Source organism: Strigops habroptila, chromosome 1 (assembly GCF_004027225.2).
Source record: "Strigops habroptila isolate Jane chromosome 1, bStrHab1.2.pri, whole genome shotgun sequence".
Lineage (NCBI taxonomy): Eukaryota > Metazoa > Chordata > Aves > Psittaciformes > Psittacidae > Strigops > Strigops habroptila.
The window spans coordinates 105,567,096-105,585,161 of record NC_044277.2 but is presented as its reverse complement, the minus strand read 5'-3'; the positions used below and the strand labels follow the sequence as shown (position 1 = coordinate 105,585,161).

General features: G+C 40.6%; 1 long non-coding RNA gene across 1 annotated transcript; it reads right to left on the bottom strand.

The window, feature by feature from the left end:
• Nucleotides 1–442: 442 nt before the first annotated feature.
• Nucleotides 443–863, bottom strand: LOC115618011. Its single transcript, XR_003994710.1, has 2 exons — nt 742–863; nt 443–639 (listed from the first exon to the last, which is right to left on the bottom strand). It is a non-coding gene; the product is annotated as an uncharacterized LOC115618011 (long non-coding RNA).
• Nucleotides 864–18,066: the final 17,203 nt, after the last annotated feature.

Sequence of the window (18,066 nt, the reverse complement as noted above, 5' to 3'; positions counted from 1 at the left end):
AGTGACAGAAAAGCCCAATATTTTTCTCTTAATACCGCCTAGCTTGGGATCTGCCCAGCCCTGTCTCTCTTGCAGACTTTACTGCTGGACTGCTGTATACATGTCCACTGTACATGGAATTGTATATTCTCAGTTTCTATTGCTGTTTTATCTCAATAGAGTACTATTTTATCTCAGCTGTATTGAAACAGCTTTTGGTTTTAGTCTTGTATGCTAAAATCATTTGGATTCTTCTGTCAGATTTTTAGACACAATTCATTTCCCTTTCTTCATTTTTTTTTCCTGACCCAGTGGACCTGTAGTATAAGTTTGAGATAGCCATTTTAAGAGAAAACAGTCTTAATATATTGTCAGCATTTCATGGGTTCCTCTGCAGAAACATTTGATTTGTTCCAGGAAATCACATGCAGACATAACACTTCCTTTCGTGACAACTATGTACGAGTTTTGAATTGGCACAGGCAGTTTATTTGTGTCCCCAGACTGCTAAGCAATACCTTTGCCTGGTCTAAATAAGGGCTGGAACTTATTCCCTGGGAAATCTTCCTTCTTGGTGAATCGCTTTGAGATTTATCAACAGGACTGTGGATCTGAGATAAAACGACTCATCTTTGTAAGCAATCTCTTTCTGGAGTTGACCTCTGGGAAACAAAGATAATTCATCCTTGCTTGTACTACATCTCTACTCTATTTGGAAAAAAACCGCCATCTGTATTAATATTTTTTTTCCCTGAGTCTTACCTGTATTCTCAGTGTCTGGGCAGAGTTCACATTCCCTTGTGCTGTGTCTGCTAGTTCTCTTCCCTGAAAGAGCCTCTCAAGCGTTTTGTTTATCCTGTGTTTTTCTTTCCGCATGGGTATGTCTCTTCTGCTCCTTCCTGCAGCATATTTTATTACTTTCTTTTCTTCATATTCATGATATCGTGTGGTGGTGCCCTTCTTTCTTCCAGGCAGAGACCAGCTTCTGAAATGGTAAAACTTGCTGTGGCTTTGCAGGATCAATACAAATCTACACTAGTAGAGAGAAACTGGCCCTAGGCATGTTTTTCTTGAAGTTACCTGCTTAGAATAAAGGCTAAGTGCCCCTTACGTTTGTGTTGCTTTACAGTCATATTGCTTTACGTTTGCTTTTAGAATCCTAAAAAGGGGTAGGCCCCCGCGCACTTTGATTAATGACTGAAATTTTATGCTTAAGTTATTTCTGGAAAGAAGTGCTCACGTGTCTTTGTAAGATTAATGACGTCATTATTTTTATCTCATTCCTCAGCAAAGACAGCAGGATCTGGAAGTACGCGGCATCACTAGTCATTACAGAAATAAATAATTTCACCTGTTCTTTCATGCTTTCTGTGATGTTCCGGAATCTGACAACATGCTTGTCTCACAGAGGGTGTTTCATGGGCCTCTTACACAGCAAGCTGAGGATATTTGGCCATTTCATTTTTCTCTTTACTTAAAGTAGATAAAAAAAAATGAGCTGGCTGCTGATGCAGTCCCAGAAGGCAGTGGTAGAGGATCACAGAGCAAGACCCATATTATGAATAAAGCTGCTCTCCCTCTGCTTCACTGGAGACTTTCTGGAATTTATTCACCTTCAAGACTTTCTCCTATTGATACAGAGAATAGAAACCTTCCCAGTCATAAGATAAGCCTTAATCTCCTGTGTCTCCATGAGAAGATTGTGACATGCATTTTTTGATTCCTGATGCCAATCGTATGTACAAGAGTTCAAAAAATGTTGTGACACCAGCAGCGGTTTATCAGACTGAGGTCTTTGCTGTATCAGTGGCCTCCAGTGTAGCTGTGCAAATTCTCAGGAATCTGCAGCACAGCCTGCAGATCTCATGATGCCTTCTTGGAGTTCTGAAGGGTAGTTTTGTGAAATTGCCCAAGTGGCAGTGCAGGAGCTCATTAAAAGCTAAAAAGGAGAAGGACAGGGAGTGATTACATGGTACAATAAGCGGTGTGCAGAACATATAGATTCTGAACAAGACAAACCCCAGCCAGAACACTCCAGGCATGTAAAACAAAGGAGTAAAACAGAATGTGTTGGTGGTTAGTATATAATAATGTGAGTCATCCACAGTGAGGAGAACTTGAAAACACGGCTGCTTTTACATAATCTGAGGGTGAGAAGCTATACTTGGAGTCTGAACATGGCAATTACACCCTAAGCTGTCCTGACAAAGCTCTGTCTTTATGCAGTTAATAATATCGTAGTGGCCATATAACAAATGTAATTGAAGTTTTTTTGTTTAGTTGCCGACATTTCTCTAGCTGCTTTTTTTACCAGAACGAAACAGAAAGAACAATTATGTGTAGGCTGCAGTCTTCAAGTGTCTATAAATTCATGTAACAACTATCGTATAATTAGCTAATCAACATCCCACATGCAGCTGTGGGCAGTGACTCACTGTCAGTGAACCTCTGTCCTGACACAAAGGCAGCTTCTCTGCCTCGGTTTCGGCTTCATTCATCGCCATTGTTCTGCATATTTAGGGAGCAGTGAGTTCAACGAGCTCATACTTGATGTTCAAGACAGTGATGTAATCTAAACTTCATTATGATAAAAACACTATTTGATGGTTATATTGTTGTTGAAAACAGTTACTGCTTTGATGATGATAGCGGGTCTGTGATGCTGGCACGAGCAGTGTTAGTGAGGCAAGCTATTCTGTCCAGGTGTGGTTAAAAGTTCTGGTCTTGCCAGATTTACATTTATACATTTATTTATAGTAACTCTGTGTTTTTAAAGATACTAGTTAGAAGTGGTGTTTCCATGCCCCCCCTTTTTTTTTTTTAATTTTTACATTAGCTGTGATGTGAGAAGTGGGACACTGTAAGGAGCAGGTTTCCTTGTAAGTAAAATTACTGGCTATAATGCCTTTGTAATTGAGTATTTAGTCAACTGTCATCTGACAGGATGGCCAGTTTCTTACAATACAGTCCAAGTCATAATAGTCTAAAGAACAGGTAGAATAAACAGGTATCATCATATCAATAAATAGAGGTATCATGATTAAAAAAAACCCCAAACCCAGAAAGAACTTCTTTTCTGTGCATTTATTTCTTGATGGAAACATTACTTGCTTGAAGAAGAAAACTAAGTACATCTTTATCACCAGACCTTCTACAACTTTGGGTTTGGCAAAAGGGCTCCTCCATGGTGTGTGCGCAAGCATGGCCATGGTTGATTGTAAGCTCAAAAGTTTTTCACTTGTTTGGTGACTTGGGACTCTGCCATTCCCATCTAGGATAAAAGGGAAATTTCCTCAAGGACTGCAGCGTACTTTGCCCTTACAGCCCTCTTCTCGTGGCACACAGTTCCAGCACTCTGTCTTCTCACAGTGGCAGGCTTCCCACATACTCTTGACAGATGCCTGAGGAAGATGCTTCTGGAATTCATGTTCTAGCTCATGGGGTTAACCATGAAGCTGCCACAAAGGAGTTACTGCCCCAGTACATGCTTTAAAGCTTTAGAGCTCATCTTACTGCAATGGGGGAGACATGTAGTGACATCCTCCTGTAGCCATTCAGCTTGGAAAGAGTAGTTGCAGAGGAAAGGAGGGAGTTGTACAGCATCCTAATTTTCCAAAGTCTTTTCAATGTGTCAGGAGAAGGTCTGCTTCCATCTAGGAGGGCTGGATGCAGTCTCCAAGTCTGATAGACAGCCTAGGTCTGAATCGGATGAGCAGTTCTCTGCTCTGCCCCTTCCTTCACTGTCCTGACCTTGGTAATAACTATAAATAGCAGAGCTGTGGCTACCAAGAATAGACTCAGTTTCACACACTCTGGTTTTATCTGTATGTCTTCATGTCCCTTGAACTCTTGAGCACAGTGGCCAAGAGCTTTAGAGCTGTTGCTGTCACATGGGAAACACTTTCTTCCAGAGCTTTTCACACAGCATGATTCTGCCCAATGCACATTGCTTTTTTTTAAAAAAGAGTCTTTTAAGACATCTACAGCTCATCTTCCAGGACAATGTTGTGATGGCATGAAAGAGCTCAGAGGAGGTGCTCTAAACATTGCCGCTTTTCAGGCAAAATCTTAAGATTCCCATTTCAGTGATTACATCAGTACTCTTAAATGCAGTTCACTATACTGAACTGGTAAGAATTGCTGTGAAGTATGTTTTCAGATTGCCAACCTGAACTTTTAAGTTAAAAAAGTGCAGCATATGGGAAGCCTAAAACTGTGCCCAGAGCTATACTTTAGAAACTGATGAAGCTAGGTTATGCTGAAAAATGTGTTTAAAGTCAAACCCTTCAGCTTTTACTCATAAAAGGGACACACTTTACTTGTAAGAATGAGATCAGGCCACTTGCATGCAAACTCCAAGGACATAATTATGTGCTAAAATGTACTAGTTACATGCTGATGTGAGTCTTGCTATCACTGTAATGCAGGATTGGACCTTATACAACAGCTTCAAATATGCCACAGTAAATTTTACGATTTTTACAGATCCTGCTAACAGATTAGTCTTAAATCAAATACTTGTTTGGGACTCTGTAAATTTCAACTTGTTGATGATCTGAGCTGCACACTGCCAGCTTCACTTCCTTATTCAGGCTTATTTTGGAATGTTTTGCCTATGCAAATTGCTGAAGGAGTTCAAAACACATAGGAGAACAATTTGCAAGGTTTAGAAACATGCACTGCTCCTGCTCGCTTTGCTCAGATTAATGCATGAAATGGAGGTGCCAAAGTTAGTAGTTGTTGGTTTGGGTTGCCCTTGGAGAGGGCAGGGGCAGATAGTACCTCCAAAGGGCTCCAGATTGGATGGACTGGCCTTGAGAGATGCCCATTTCTCTCCTCTGACTGCAGCAAAAGCTTCTGCTTTCTTCAATCAGAAATAAGTGAAGTAGACTAGGGTCAAGCTTTGAGGTCATATGTGTTAGATATATGATAGGAACATAGAAACATATATGTTTCTATCCTGTTATCACTCAGAATGGTTTATAGGTCCAGAACTCACTCAGGCTTCACTGTTTGGTCAGGTTTGTTTGTGTGTTGCCTCACAAGGTCAGGTGTTCATGACATTTGTAAAAATGAAATTGATGCCTTCGTGTCTGTTGCAAAGGCTCGGAAACTATGGTTGCAAAAAGGCCTCATGGCAAGTGGGCATTAACCTCTTGGGTTGCACATCCAGCAAGTGAGAAGCAAACACACAGAACAAAGAACGATAACCCCGTCAGAGAAAAAAGAACAGATAAATACAAAATGCCTCAAGATAGAATAGCTTTGTGTCCCATCTGAGAAACTAAAAACTCTCTGCCTCCCATCCAAGAAGCTGTTGGTCTCCTCATCAGTCAGCCTTGGCATCTGTTCAGCTGAATACGTATTTAATTTTCTCCCATTCACTGGAGGAATCTCAGATGGAAAAATCAGGCAGGCATCTGAATTATCAGCACGGATATTTGTGGATACCGAAGAGAACTTGTCCCTATTTTTCAACATTTAAATATCTGCTGGTTTTGCTGCTTTGTGGTTAGCTGATTGCCTGTGTTTGCGTGTGGAAATCTTTGTTCTTGCACTGTGTTGTTTCTCTGGAATGCTATGAGCAGTTGTTTTTTGTTTGTTCATAGTCGGGTGGAGCTAACTGTCTAATTGGGTAAACATGAGCAATGTTATACTTGCGTGCACATAAGACAAAGATGGACATAATGGCCCAGCAAGGTAAAGGCTTAAATAAAATTGATAAATACAAGGCCACTTCTGCTCAGACCATATAAAGTGGATTTAGTATAAATAACTGTCATGTCTGTAGTTGTTTCTAATTACAGATGGACTATATTTTCCAGTTGGGAGGTCTTGTGATTACAAGTGTGAAGGGGGAAGCTGCCCTGTTCACTGACTTCATGGTTCAAAAGTGCTTGACTTCCACTGGGACTTAGCCCTGTTGAAAAACAAGTCATTTATTTACCAGCCTGTCTTTGGGTGTCAAGGATGAGTTTTCCACAGGTGTAGAAACTTCCTAAGTGAACATTAATAGATCTAAATGCCTGAAGCTGTTTTGAAGATCACAGGCTTGTGGTGTTCATGGAAGGTGTGTTTGTACATATAATATATACCTTGTATAAACCTTACCAGGTGACTTGCATGTGTTATAAGTTAAGCTACAAATTATGCTATAAAGATCTACACATATATGAACAGACTGTAATGAAGTCTTATCACTGAGAAGGCTATTAATAGGTAATTCAGTCTTTCTTTCTACAAAGGTTAAAGAAAATGGTTGTGACATAAGGAAAAGTGAAACTGGACTCCACAGTTGAGATGTTACGTAGACCTGACTCTAGTTCAGCTTCTGTGTAGCTGCAGCCTGGAGCTTATCGTATACTGATTTATCCTGCCTAGTCTTGAAAGAATTGAATAGTCTCATAATGCCATTGCTTCACACATGTCTTAACAGAACAAGTGTCTGTCTGTAGGTCAAGAAAAAAACCTTTACTATATGAGAGTTTTATTTTATTAACAAGTATTTGTCTTGTTTGAAATTCTCAGTATATTTCTTCAAGGTTCAGCTATTTATTCTTGTCCTCAAAAAATAAGAATAATTTAGAGTTTTACTTCCATAGGGACAAAACTCTGATGCTCTTACACTGTCTGGTATCTTACTTTATTGTTAGTGCCACTGGGTTCATTGATACTAATTGTGGTGCAAAGTATCCCTCAGACTGAGTAAAACTTCACAATCTGTTTTAAGCCTTGTATTACCGTAGTGTAGTCATCCACTCCTTCAGTCCTTTTCATCCTTTACTGCAGGTCCCAGATTTTTGTCTGCCTTTACAGTGTGTGTATTGAAGCTCAGATTGTCTCTGAGCAAGCATTCATCAGCCCTATCTCTACTCCTGCATAGTTATCCCTGTTGCCAGTCCCTACAGTGTGCTCGCGGCTCTCCCTGTGTAATCATTCTGTGAAGAATGGGGGCATGAGCCAGGTAACATAGATTGCTTTGCTGTTTTCAGCTGTATCCCTTCCCTGATGTAACCCACTTCTCATCCATCTCTACAAATGGCGTAGTGACTGAGAATGAGCAGCTACAGAGGGACAGAGCTACTGAGCTCAGTTGTACCACTGCCTGTTTTGCCTTCACTACTTCGAAAGTGTGTCTCACTTCAGTTCACCACCAAGCCATTTAACAAGGGTTGTGCTGAATAGTCTCGTATGAGCTTACGCCTATCAACTGATGGCACACTGACTGTAACTTCTTGTTGGAGTCTTTGTAAGCTCCTTTGTAGATTCTTGTAAGCTCGTGTCAAGTATTTCCCCATGTAACTGGATAGTATGAAAAAGCATGTATGATTCTGTTTTTATCCTTGCTATCTTCATTTTGAAAACATCTTTATTTCAGTGATCTTTATCCAGTTGTAAAATGTGGTTAAAATTGTTCTGTTGCTTTAAAGGTGTAGAATAAGTAGAAAAGTGAATACTAAACAAGGCAGCAAGGTTGAATAAATCTTTTTTCATTAAGAAAGCAGACTAAAAATGATACCACTTCCCTTCCCCAGCTCAGTATTTGTTAACATACTAAACAGGTACTGACAGTCTTCCTCGTGATTTTGAGATTAGTATTGCTAATCCTATTTCTCTGCAGTTTTTTTCTGCTTCTTGTATGTAAACAACCAGTAGTAATAGTATAGCGGCACCTAATCCTCATTTTCTGGCAGCCATCCATGAAAATTAGTTCCTTCTTCAAGTCTTGCCTTTTCTCTGGGTGCTGTGTTTAGTGACACTGGTGATATGTGTATGAGTAGCCTAGGACGTTTCTCACTCTCCATCAGACCTTTATCCCACTAACCCTCTGTTTTCTCTGGTTTTGCCCAAAGATTTGGACAAAGCTTTCTAACCTGGATTATATATGTATTTCATTGACTTTACAGTAAAAGCTTACTAGAGTTGGGCAAGCAGAATTTGCCCTGTTATTTGGCCTTGGAATGTTACTGAAGAGTCATCTAAGTAGCAGAGAAGCTTTCATGAGGTTGGGGAAGGAATGTGTCCTTTTATGCTTCTCTGCACCTACCTGGATCTGCTAAAGCCAAGTCTTGTCCATTCACAAGAGAAAATTTGTCACGAATATTTGGTATTTGGCTTGGCAGCCAGTCAGAAATGCTTAACTGCCCAATGACTTTCAATGACTTTCCTCACAAACAAAAGTTAAATTTGCACTTGAAACATTTAAGCACATGTTTAAAGTCCACAACCTAATTTGCTGAGGGAGGCCATTAACATTTTGCTTTGTATTAGGAAATAGCCTTTACTAATAAATGTCAATGGGGAAAGCAAAAATGTGAGTTTGTTCCAAAAGATTCATTCATGAAAAATTCTGTTGAATGAAAAAGGAAGTTTACCTTTTTTTTTTTGAAGACCTGCTATATCTGGTATGAGTGTTTTAGTCTAGACTAGTAGTATGTTTTACAGATAACTATTAATTCAGCTGGTGTTTGAGATAACAGTATAATTGTCCTGGGTTCAGCTGTAGCAGTCATTTTTCTCCTTCTTAGTAGCTGGTGCAGTGCTGTGTTTTTGACTTTCAGCCTGGGAACAATGCTGATAACACCGATGTTTTTAGTTGTTGCTAAGTAATTTTGTAAGTTGTTGCTTAAACCACGACAATAATAAATGCTGTAAGAATTATTGGCATGTCTTTAATGTTCCTGTCTGCATAACATATCTGGATTCTCTGTAGAAATAAAGTCTGCTGCTATTTCATGTTGAAGATCAAGTTTGTCCATCAGTATCTTTTGCAGGGGAATAGAGAGAACAAGGACTGGGAGAAGGTAGTTTGGCAAACACACTCTGCATGAAGAGCAAACTCGCATAGTAGCTTGTCTCTAACTCTTCCCAAGGAGAGGAGCATGTCATTGCTTTTGCAATAAACTGTTCTTCAGGGTCAGGTACAAACCAGTTGAAAAACAATTAAAACCATAACTTTATGTAATACTGTGCATGAAAAAAACTTCACTCAGTCTTTTTGAATGGCTGCTCTTCAGCATGGAAAAAGAGACTGGCAGAAATGCAAGGAGAACAGGGAGGATTTGTGACCAGTGGATGCACAGTTGGCCTTTTGCCATAGAGAAATGGCTTGATCTTCAACTTCAACCAAGCATTAGTAAATATAATTCAGAACTAGGTGTAAGGTAATAACATTTAGCAAAACTGCTACAAAGGCTTTTTTACTGTTCAGAGTGATACTGAACTGAACAAATTCTCTAGGAGTCTGTTATGTACTAACCCGCAGCTGCATAGTTGATCACTCCTACCTTTTGGGAAAAATTGAATTTGTACAGAGGTATGGAATTTTTAGTTCGGGTCTTTTATAAAGATTTGTTCCCAATAGCTAAAATCCGTTTTGATTGTTCTCTTGCAGTTCCTTTACAGTTTATTGTGTCGTACATCAAGAAAGCAACCAAAGCTCTATCCTCCTCTGGACAGCTGTTAGGAACTCATCCACTGACTTAACTGCTCAAGAGGAGAAAAGCTAAAATTTTGTTCTTTATTCCAAACTAATGTACATAAAACTTCCCTCCTTCTTAGGCCCACAGCCCCATGGAGTAGATATAAACACATAACTAAAGAATAAGAGAAAATACAGCAAACCATAATATTTATGACCACAGTAGCTACTAGTGACCTCTTCTGCTGGTAACCAGTATTTTTTCCCCCCAAACTGCCTGACCCATAGTTGTTTCAAACTGATTTCCTATTTCCTCATTTAGTCCATCTGATAATGCCACCAGACATTATTTTGTCTCCTGAGAAGACTGAAAGGGGGAGGATCCAGAGCTGGTTTAAATTCACTTTTCTCTGCTTGCTTTTTAATCTGTGCCAAGGTTATGGTGGATATTCTGTTCCTAGAGACAGCTCAGGCTTCTTTATCTGTCTTAGTTGCACTGCTTTGCTTTTCAAATCAGCAAACAAGAAGCCATGCCTTAAATAAGCCACTTCATTATCTTTTGTTTTGGATAAAAAAACCCAAAACAATGAATTGTTTATCATTGATAATAGTTAAAACATGTATTTTTCCTTGTAGATCATAAACTGAATAGACAGTCTCTAGTCATTTGTCTACCATTTCTGTGTGGAAATCAATTCTCAGTTATCTATGCATGGCTTGTCTGGATTGCGGATTAACGAGGCTGAGGATGCACTGACCTCAGTTTATTTACCATGTGGAAAGTTGACTTTGGACCAGTAGACTGTATTGATTCAAGCAAAGTGTTGCATGAACATCTGTCAAATCTGCAGCTCCCTCCAGTTCAGCATCAGATTATCTGCATCACGGCTGTGTGGAGGCCTCTCCAACAGCCTCTGAAGACTCCAGCAGCGGTGTGCAGAATCAGCTGTTGTGATCGGACTCCTAAAGGAGCACTGGAGAGAGCAAGGCAGAGATATAACACTTCTTTGTACCCTTACCTTGAATTAAGCTGGGCTTACGTATTCTCTGAGACCTATGATGGCAGCTCCTCAGCTGTCTGAGGCTGGGAAAACAATCCTGCTGGCTCCTTAAACTACCAGATCAGGAGAGATTTCCAACTTTAAATAAACTTGTTGGTTACTAATTAGTTTAATTTATTGAGTACTAAATTGAAGTAGACTGAATACACTGTGTTTGTAGGCAAGGCTGCTGTTTCCAGAAACTGGTCATGGCTACAGCAGGCTCTAGCTCCTTGTGTTTCCCTGCTGGTGGCTCCAGCAGAATGGTTTTACTTTCTGTCTTCAGCAGCAAACATGGACTGCTTGATGATAATTTGTATTTACTTTAAATTAATAGAATGTGGTGACTTTAAGCCTTAATACAGGTCATTGGTTCAATTTTAAATGTTTAGGTATTTAAGTAATAGACTCCATATTAAAACGGTGTCAACAAAAAGGATCTAGTTTGTTTCATTTAATATAGATTTCTATTTACCTCATTATCTTTATCTTTTATTATTGCAAAGACATTCTGATTAGAGGTGCTATCTCACCCATAACTGCCCTCTTGCACTCTTGTAATCAGTCAAACCAGCAATTTGTGTTTCTGTTGAAAGCAGGTGAGAAGTCATTAACTCCTGTATTGCACCCATTGGCCATATTCACATTGGCTTCAATGTGGCATTTGGAATCCTGGGATAGCAGGATTATTTCTCCCACTGAATTACTGGTCCTGGTTTCCCCATTCTGCCACACATGTCCAGAAGCTGTTTATTTGTCTGTGTGCTTCTGGCAGTCTGTTTTCCTGGATGACCTATTTTTGCAAGAATTAAATGCTTATGACAGCAGGAAGATTTTATTTGCCTTTGCTGGGCTGATGTGCTGACACCATTGCAGTGAGAGTGCTCACGGTCGATGGCAGTGCAATCCTGGCTAAGCAAACTCACTTCCTGCCGACTCTGCAGAAGCTCCCATATCAACCACTTACTAGCAGCATGTACTCGAGAGCATGGGCTCATACACGCATGTTTTCTATTAACAGAACTGACTCCAGGGCTAACTAGTGGGCATAGCCAGTGTTGTGATGGAAGAGAGGACTGTGCAGAGCACATTAGTAAAGGAACAAGGACACCCTCCTTTTGTCATATTAACCTGCTGCTGAATCACATGTAACTCATGGTTTCTTCTGTAGTTTCAACTAACTCAGCTAAAAATGTTAAGGGTGTGACGGATCAGCAGAAGTCAGGTGACACTGGATGAAAGGGGAGGAGTTGCTCTCATTTAGATGTCTTTTTTTTCCAAAATAGAGTTGGTCACACCTCTAATAGCTAGACTCAGCCATGTTTTCAGGTAATCTTAATAATAGGTTGCTAGAGTGCTTAGCTTGTTTAATCTATTCCGTAATTAGAGCCAGCACCATAGTCATAAAATGGAGTGAGGTCTTAATGAACCATGTGCTTTGGCTCCAAGTACAGCTCCATACAGCTTCTTCATATACGGCTTCTTCTTGGCAACCATCAAATAGAGCAAGTATATGTAGCAGCTGAAGATGAGAAAATGAGCATGATAAGATCATTTCAGCCATGCAGGTTGAGGGAGGCAGAGCTGGCAATACTCAAGCTGGATTAGTTCTTTTTTAAAGTCTCAGAGTGCTGAGAAGTTTGTGGGTTTATTCAGTATTAAGGCTGATACCTCCAGCAATATCCACATGCAAGGTTTTTAATGACTCAGGAAAGAACCTGTCTACTGAATCACTGATATCCAAACCTGAAGAGCTTAATTGTTTTTTTGAAATCTGAATACAGTTAAGCATAGTCTTTTTGTTAGGTGTGAAATAACCACAGATGATAAGACTCCACTTACACAACAGTGAAAAAAAAGACTTGTTTTATTTTGCTACTGCAGAATCTGAAATCTGCAACCTACAACAATGTATTGTTTGTAAGGATTGAGAAGGTGATAAATAACTAGAAGAAATGAGTATATGAAATAACTATACTAAATATAAAGACAACATTTCTGCTCGTAAAGTTCCTAAAACAGAAGTTGCTAGAAGCTGGGAAAATATTCTGGAGGGCAAACCATGCAAGCTTGTGCTGTCCTTAACCCACTGGCCATTGTCAGATACAGAGCTAGCTAGAGCTTTGATGTGATCTAGGATGGCTGTCTTCTTCACTCAGCATGTTGCCTATCTTCTCTGGACACTACAAGCAGTTGCATCAGATTAGAAGAATAGACAATAGGTGTCCCAGACTGTCCCAAGAAGGTTTAATTGAAAAAGCACCAGATAAACATTGTATGAGGACATGACTAGTGAAAGAAGAACAGAGAGTGGAAATTCAAGGAAAGGCAAAAATGATTAGTAACAGAAAGTATGTATTTCCCAAGATCTAGAATGTAGTAAGCAAGATCCCCAGAGATGAATGCTGTTTAGTTTCAAAAGTAGACTGAGCAGGAGTTTGGAAAATGCTGCAAGAGAAGTGCTCTCACATTTTCATCTGTTGACCTACTAACCTTTTCTTTACAGCGTCTGTTATAAGAACTGCTTTGCAAATAACTTGTTGGGGTTTGTTTTTTTTTTGTTACGGCAGAAATCATTCTGCTCAGACACTAACTTGTCTTGACTCTTGTTTTTCAAGCAGAGATATGCCAGAACATCAGCAGAGTCACAGGAGTTACCCAATATTTGCCTTCTTAAGTGTTCGCAGTAACTGCTGGCAAAGGGGAACGCCTTTTCTGGCTGTGTAGACTACTTTCATCACACGTACTGGATTCAGAGTAGCAATAGAAGTGTAGAACAGCTATAGAGATCCAGAAAGAAGGACCCTGAGGCCTTCGTCTTATGCTGCAGTTCTGTGCTTATGCCTATGTTAATCTGCAGTAGGTCCCATTACATTGGTCGAATTTTAAAGAAGTTTACCTTAAATTTAAGTACTGGCTATACTACAGAGTCGTGCTGTATTCTCTGCTATGCTAAATGGATATTACTAGCTTAATTTTGGTGGTATCAGAACACTTTCCAGTGGATGAAGATAGGAAAATAGGAGCTGGATCCAGAATTTTTCACCTCAAAGTAACAAAACTCACCAAGAAAAATGTTCTATTGACTTACCAATTAGAAGCATTACCCACATTGAAGTGGCAGTTTTTACCACCACAGGGGCATCAAGCTGATGGGTGGTAATGGGTACAAGTTACTCCATGGGAGATTCTGGTTGGACAGAAGAAGAGAATTTTCACAATGAGAACAATCAGCCATTGGAATAATCTCCCCCAGGAAGTAGCGTATTACCCAGCCTTGGGCACTTTTAAGATTTGGCTAGGCAGGGTACTGGGACATCTAGTATAGGTCATGCTTTGCCAAGAAAGGTTGGACCAAATGATACTTGAGGTCCCTTCCAACCTGGTATTCTATGATTCTGTGGTACTTCTCCTTCCAGTTGGTAATGCCTTCCAGACGAAGACTAAAGCAGCAATACAGGCAAACTTTCTCTCTATCTGGTGTATATATTATGTGGCTGGAGGACTGCAGTCACACTGCAGGTGCTGAATTTAGTTATATACAGACAAAAAGTAAGGAAGACCACAGCTGAACTCTGCTAAAATGCTAATGTGAAACTCGCCTCCTGTTAATCATTTTGCTGGAGTGATTACATGGCTTGGAAGAGTGGAGAAAGGTCATAAGCTCTATAGTTACAACAAATTGCAAAACAGCTGGAAATAAACAGTGGAAAGGGAAGCACTTTGTTGCAATGTCTGTCTTCAATTGCAAGCGAAGTTAACTTGATGGCTCTTGATGGCTGTCGTTGTTCTGACTTATCTTTGATTAGTGCATGTGGAACCTCAGGAGCCCTGGAAAGCTGTTTTATACCTATTTCATAATTGCCTTGTTAAGTAATGTGGCTGTGAGCAGTTACAAAGCTGTTCTGATTCTCTTAACATTTCAGAGGAGGCAGAATTTATCATTTTCCCATTCTGCACTATAACAGTGGCAGAGACACACGTCTCACACGCATCCTACCTGTTCATTGGGCATTGCCACAGGGTGTGAGAATTAAAAATGTCCACCAATACCCACAATCTCCTGTTTTAAACATGAGTCCCTCTCCTTCTCTCTGCCTCTCCCTGAGCTGCAGCAGACCTTGTCGGCAGGCTGGGACCTGTGCCTGGGAGACTTTGCTGCCTTTTGGATGCTGCAGCATGAGATGTTGTTATGGGTCTGCTCATGATCCTTCTCATCCTGAGAAAATCCTGAGGCTCAGGATTTTGTTCTCTGGCACTACTCTCTCCTCTTGGGAAAGCCTCTGCCTCCACTACCCACCTTGGAGTTGGGCACCGCATCCCACTCGCACTCCTGCTCAGAGAGTCCAGCCACTGACGCCGTGGATGCTCTGCTCTGAACTAGGACTTTTCTAGGGAGACAGAAATACTCCACCCATCTGGGAAAGGAGGCGAGACAGAGCGTGACTGCTTTCCAGCCCTCCTCTGCTCCACGGCCACAGCAGTGGAGCTGTGCGCGCAGCAACCAACAGCTGGGAGGGAGTGGGAGAGACAGGGCAGTTCAGTGCAGTGCGGTGAGAAAAGGTGGAACAGGAAAGGCATAAGACTAATATTGCTGGTCTGGTGGATTCCATGGCACTGTGGCAATACAAAGTTCATCCTTCATAATTCATAAATGTCATACAATAGCACTGTGTGCCTTTTACACTTAGGCTGTGATACCATAGGGATGCTGCATGTAGCCTCTTGTTTGTTTATATGTGGAAACATGATACAGCAATAGAAAACCTGTTGGTATTTCCTGCCATCGTGCGTGAAGGCAGCAAAAAAAGGAAAATATTCTTTAAAGGAGAGAAATAGAGCAGTGAGTGACTAAACCATTTGCCACCACACACAAATGTTTGAAGGGCAGCTGTCTCTGTGCCGGGCCTCTGCATGTATGGGACTCTAACCAGAGGTGCTGGAGCTGTTGGGATTTTGCCCTGCCAGTGCAGGTGGCAGTGTGCAGCTGGGAGAAGGGATGTCAGTGCCTATTTTTTTTCTCAGCTGTGAAAAACAGAGGGCTGGGCTGATTGCTTCACCTCTGCAGCATGCAGGGAGTCATTGCTGCACCGACACAGCTCCACCTCTCACTCATGTGGCTGCAAACCCTATAGTCACTCAAGTCTGTGTATATTATTGTACTAGCTAACAACTTACAAAGTTTCAGCTACTTTTTGTCACCACATTTTTCATTTCAGTCTGCTTGTAAGGATGGCTGAAAAATGATCTTCTGCTTTGGTTTCCTTATGCTGTTGCTGGAATTAATTGTTAACAAAGTTTCTTGTGGGGAATGTAATGAAAATATGCCATGGTAGTAATAAGTTTCTGGCATGATTTGTGGCTACTGGTGAAAATATTTAATAATATTTTTGTATACACGTAGTAATTGCTTCTCCTGTATCACAATAATAGGTTGCAATACAATTACACTCTCATTCTTCTTCATCTGAGAAATAAGCGCACGGGTGGAACAGGATCAGAAAAGCAGAGTATCCCTCGTATCTTTTCAATATTCATCTACTCACCTGAGATTCTGCAGTCTTTTGAATAACACTAGACTTTTATAATCAAAATGATTGTGCAGCCTTAAGATAAACAATTCATAAGATAGTTAAAGTTCATTTTCATAACAAAACTATGCATTAAGGAGTTATTCCTACGACTTTCCCTAAAGGTAAAGACTCTGAGGAATGCAATACATTGCAGATAAATCCTCCTAATATAAAGCAATATATTCTCAGTTACAGAGAGATGAGCAATGCTCACTTTTCTCTAATAAACTTCTGCTGGATCCTGGCTGCTGCTGAAAAAGCCTCTCTCTTTGAACAAAGGAGTCCCTGTCTTGTGAGAGCTCATTACCCATATGATAATACTGTTCATTTCTCTTGCACAATTCATCGGAGGGGCAGCGAGCTCCTCAAAAACATCTAATTAGGTCTCGTATCGTCTTTGGGCAGCAAGTGTTATTTTGCTCGGTTTACAGTTACGGAAGCTGGGCAGAGGGGCTGCAGCCAGTATCCCAGAGCCACCTGCCCTGTCACTTCACTGGCTAGGAATAGATCCTGGATGCCTTTACTCCCAGCTCTCTTTTCCAAGCTGCAAGCCATTACATCTTGCAGAAGCTAATTAAAAGCTAAGAAAAGGCTTTGACAAGCATTCAAAAATGTTATTGGTACAGCAGATTTCTGCTGGGATCAGTCAAGTTTCTAGCACAGCTGTAATTGTTGTCTGCGTTGCTTAAGCTTTTTTAAACCAGTCAGAAGACTAAAGGCATGCCTGGACTCCCGATACATCACAAAGTTCACCACAGTTCTTTGCACTGGTGTTTTCCTTGGCACCCTGGCTCCATTTATCAAAGGCATTTAAAAGCGCAAAACCCTGAAGTCAGTGACACAGCTTCTTTCAGTCGCATGGAGGTAGGCAAAAGTTGCTGGTGTCTGCATATGCAGACTGAGAACTGCTATAGTTTCAATTATTTGTTGTTTGTTTGTTAGCTCTAAGATTTTTTTTTTTTTTTGCAATCTACTTTTAAGAATCTAGAAAGCTCTTCTATAAAGTATCCTAGGTTATTTTTACTTATAAAAAGTATCCTAGGTTATTTTTTAGATTTCATTGCATTAATGTTGTTGCAAAACAACATTAATGTCCTTGGATTTGGACTGATGTTAAATCATAAACCTTGAGCTTATAGATTTGGTGGTGGTGGGGAAAGAGTTAACTTGCATGGCAAGCTTCCTTGGCAACTTCAGAAAAAGCAAGTTATGCAAAAGTTGAGAAGAAGTGAAAATCACTGAGGAAGTGGATCTTTTGAAAGGAAATCTGATGGTTTCAGCAAAATCCCACTAAACCTCCTCCTCTTGGCATCACGTATGGGAGAAAGCAATCCTGTATCTGGAGTAGGGTTTGCAACAAGAGGCAGGGTGCTGCTCACCGCAGGGAGGGGTAGTCTCTGCCTCTCTTCAACCTAGGTGAATAATATGTTAGAAAGGGTATCTCAGATGTAGAGAGAAGGGTTCGGGATATCACCTGAAGCATATTTCCCAACATCAGATTACTTGGCATGACATTTGCTAGCACATGGTGTAATTGTTTTCTGCATTGCTTAAGCCTTTTTAAACCAGTCATAAGACTAAAGATTAATTTATATCTCATTTTAGTGTAGTGATAACTCGTACTCCAGCATAGCCGTTTGCACAGCCCTGTGCCATGCTTCAGCAAAGTAGTGCTGGCAGTGCTACAGCACATTCAACATTGCCAAGAAGTATAAATTTTACTCCTTCTCTAGTAAAACTACAACTGTTTACTCATTTTAAGACATATTCAGGGCAAGGATTTTAGAGAGCACTTTTTCAGTTTGGGGAATAGCTGGAGACTGGATGGGGCACATTTTCTCAGTACATACATTTAAAAAAAGCCAGCAGCAGACAGCTAGAAAGGCAGAGAGTAAGTTAAACTATCACCTTACAGATAACCTGATGGCCAGAGAGCTGTTACCTCCTAATCTTTCACCCTTTCAGTTTTCAATGAGAGCAATTTGCCAACCTGTGGGGCTTTCCTGTGGCCCCTGCTGCTGCTAGGAACTGCTGCCATGCTCTGTGTGGATCA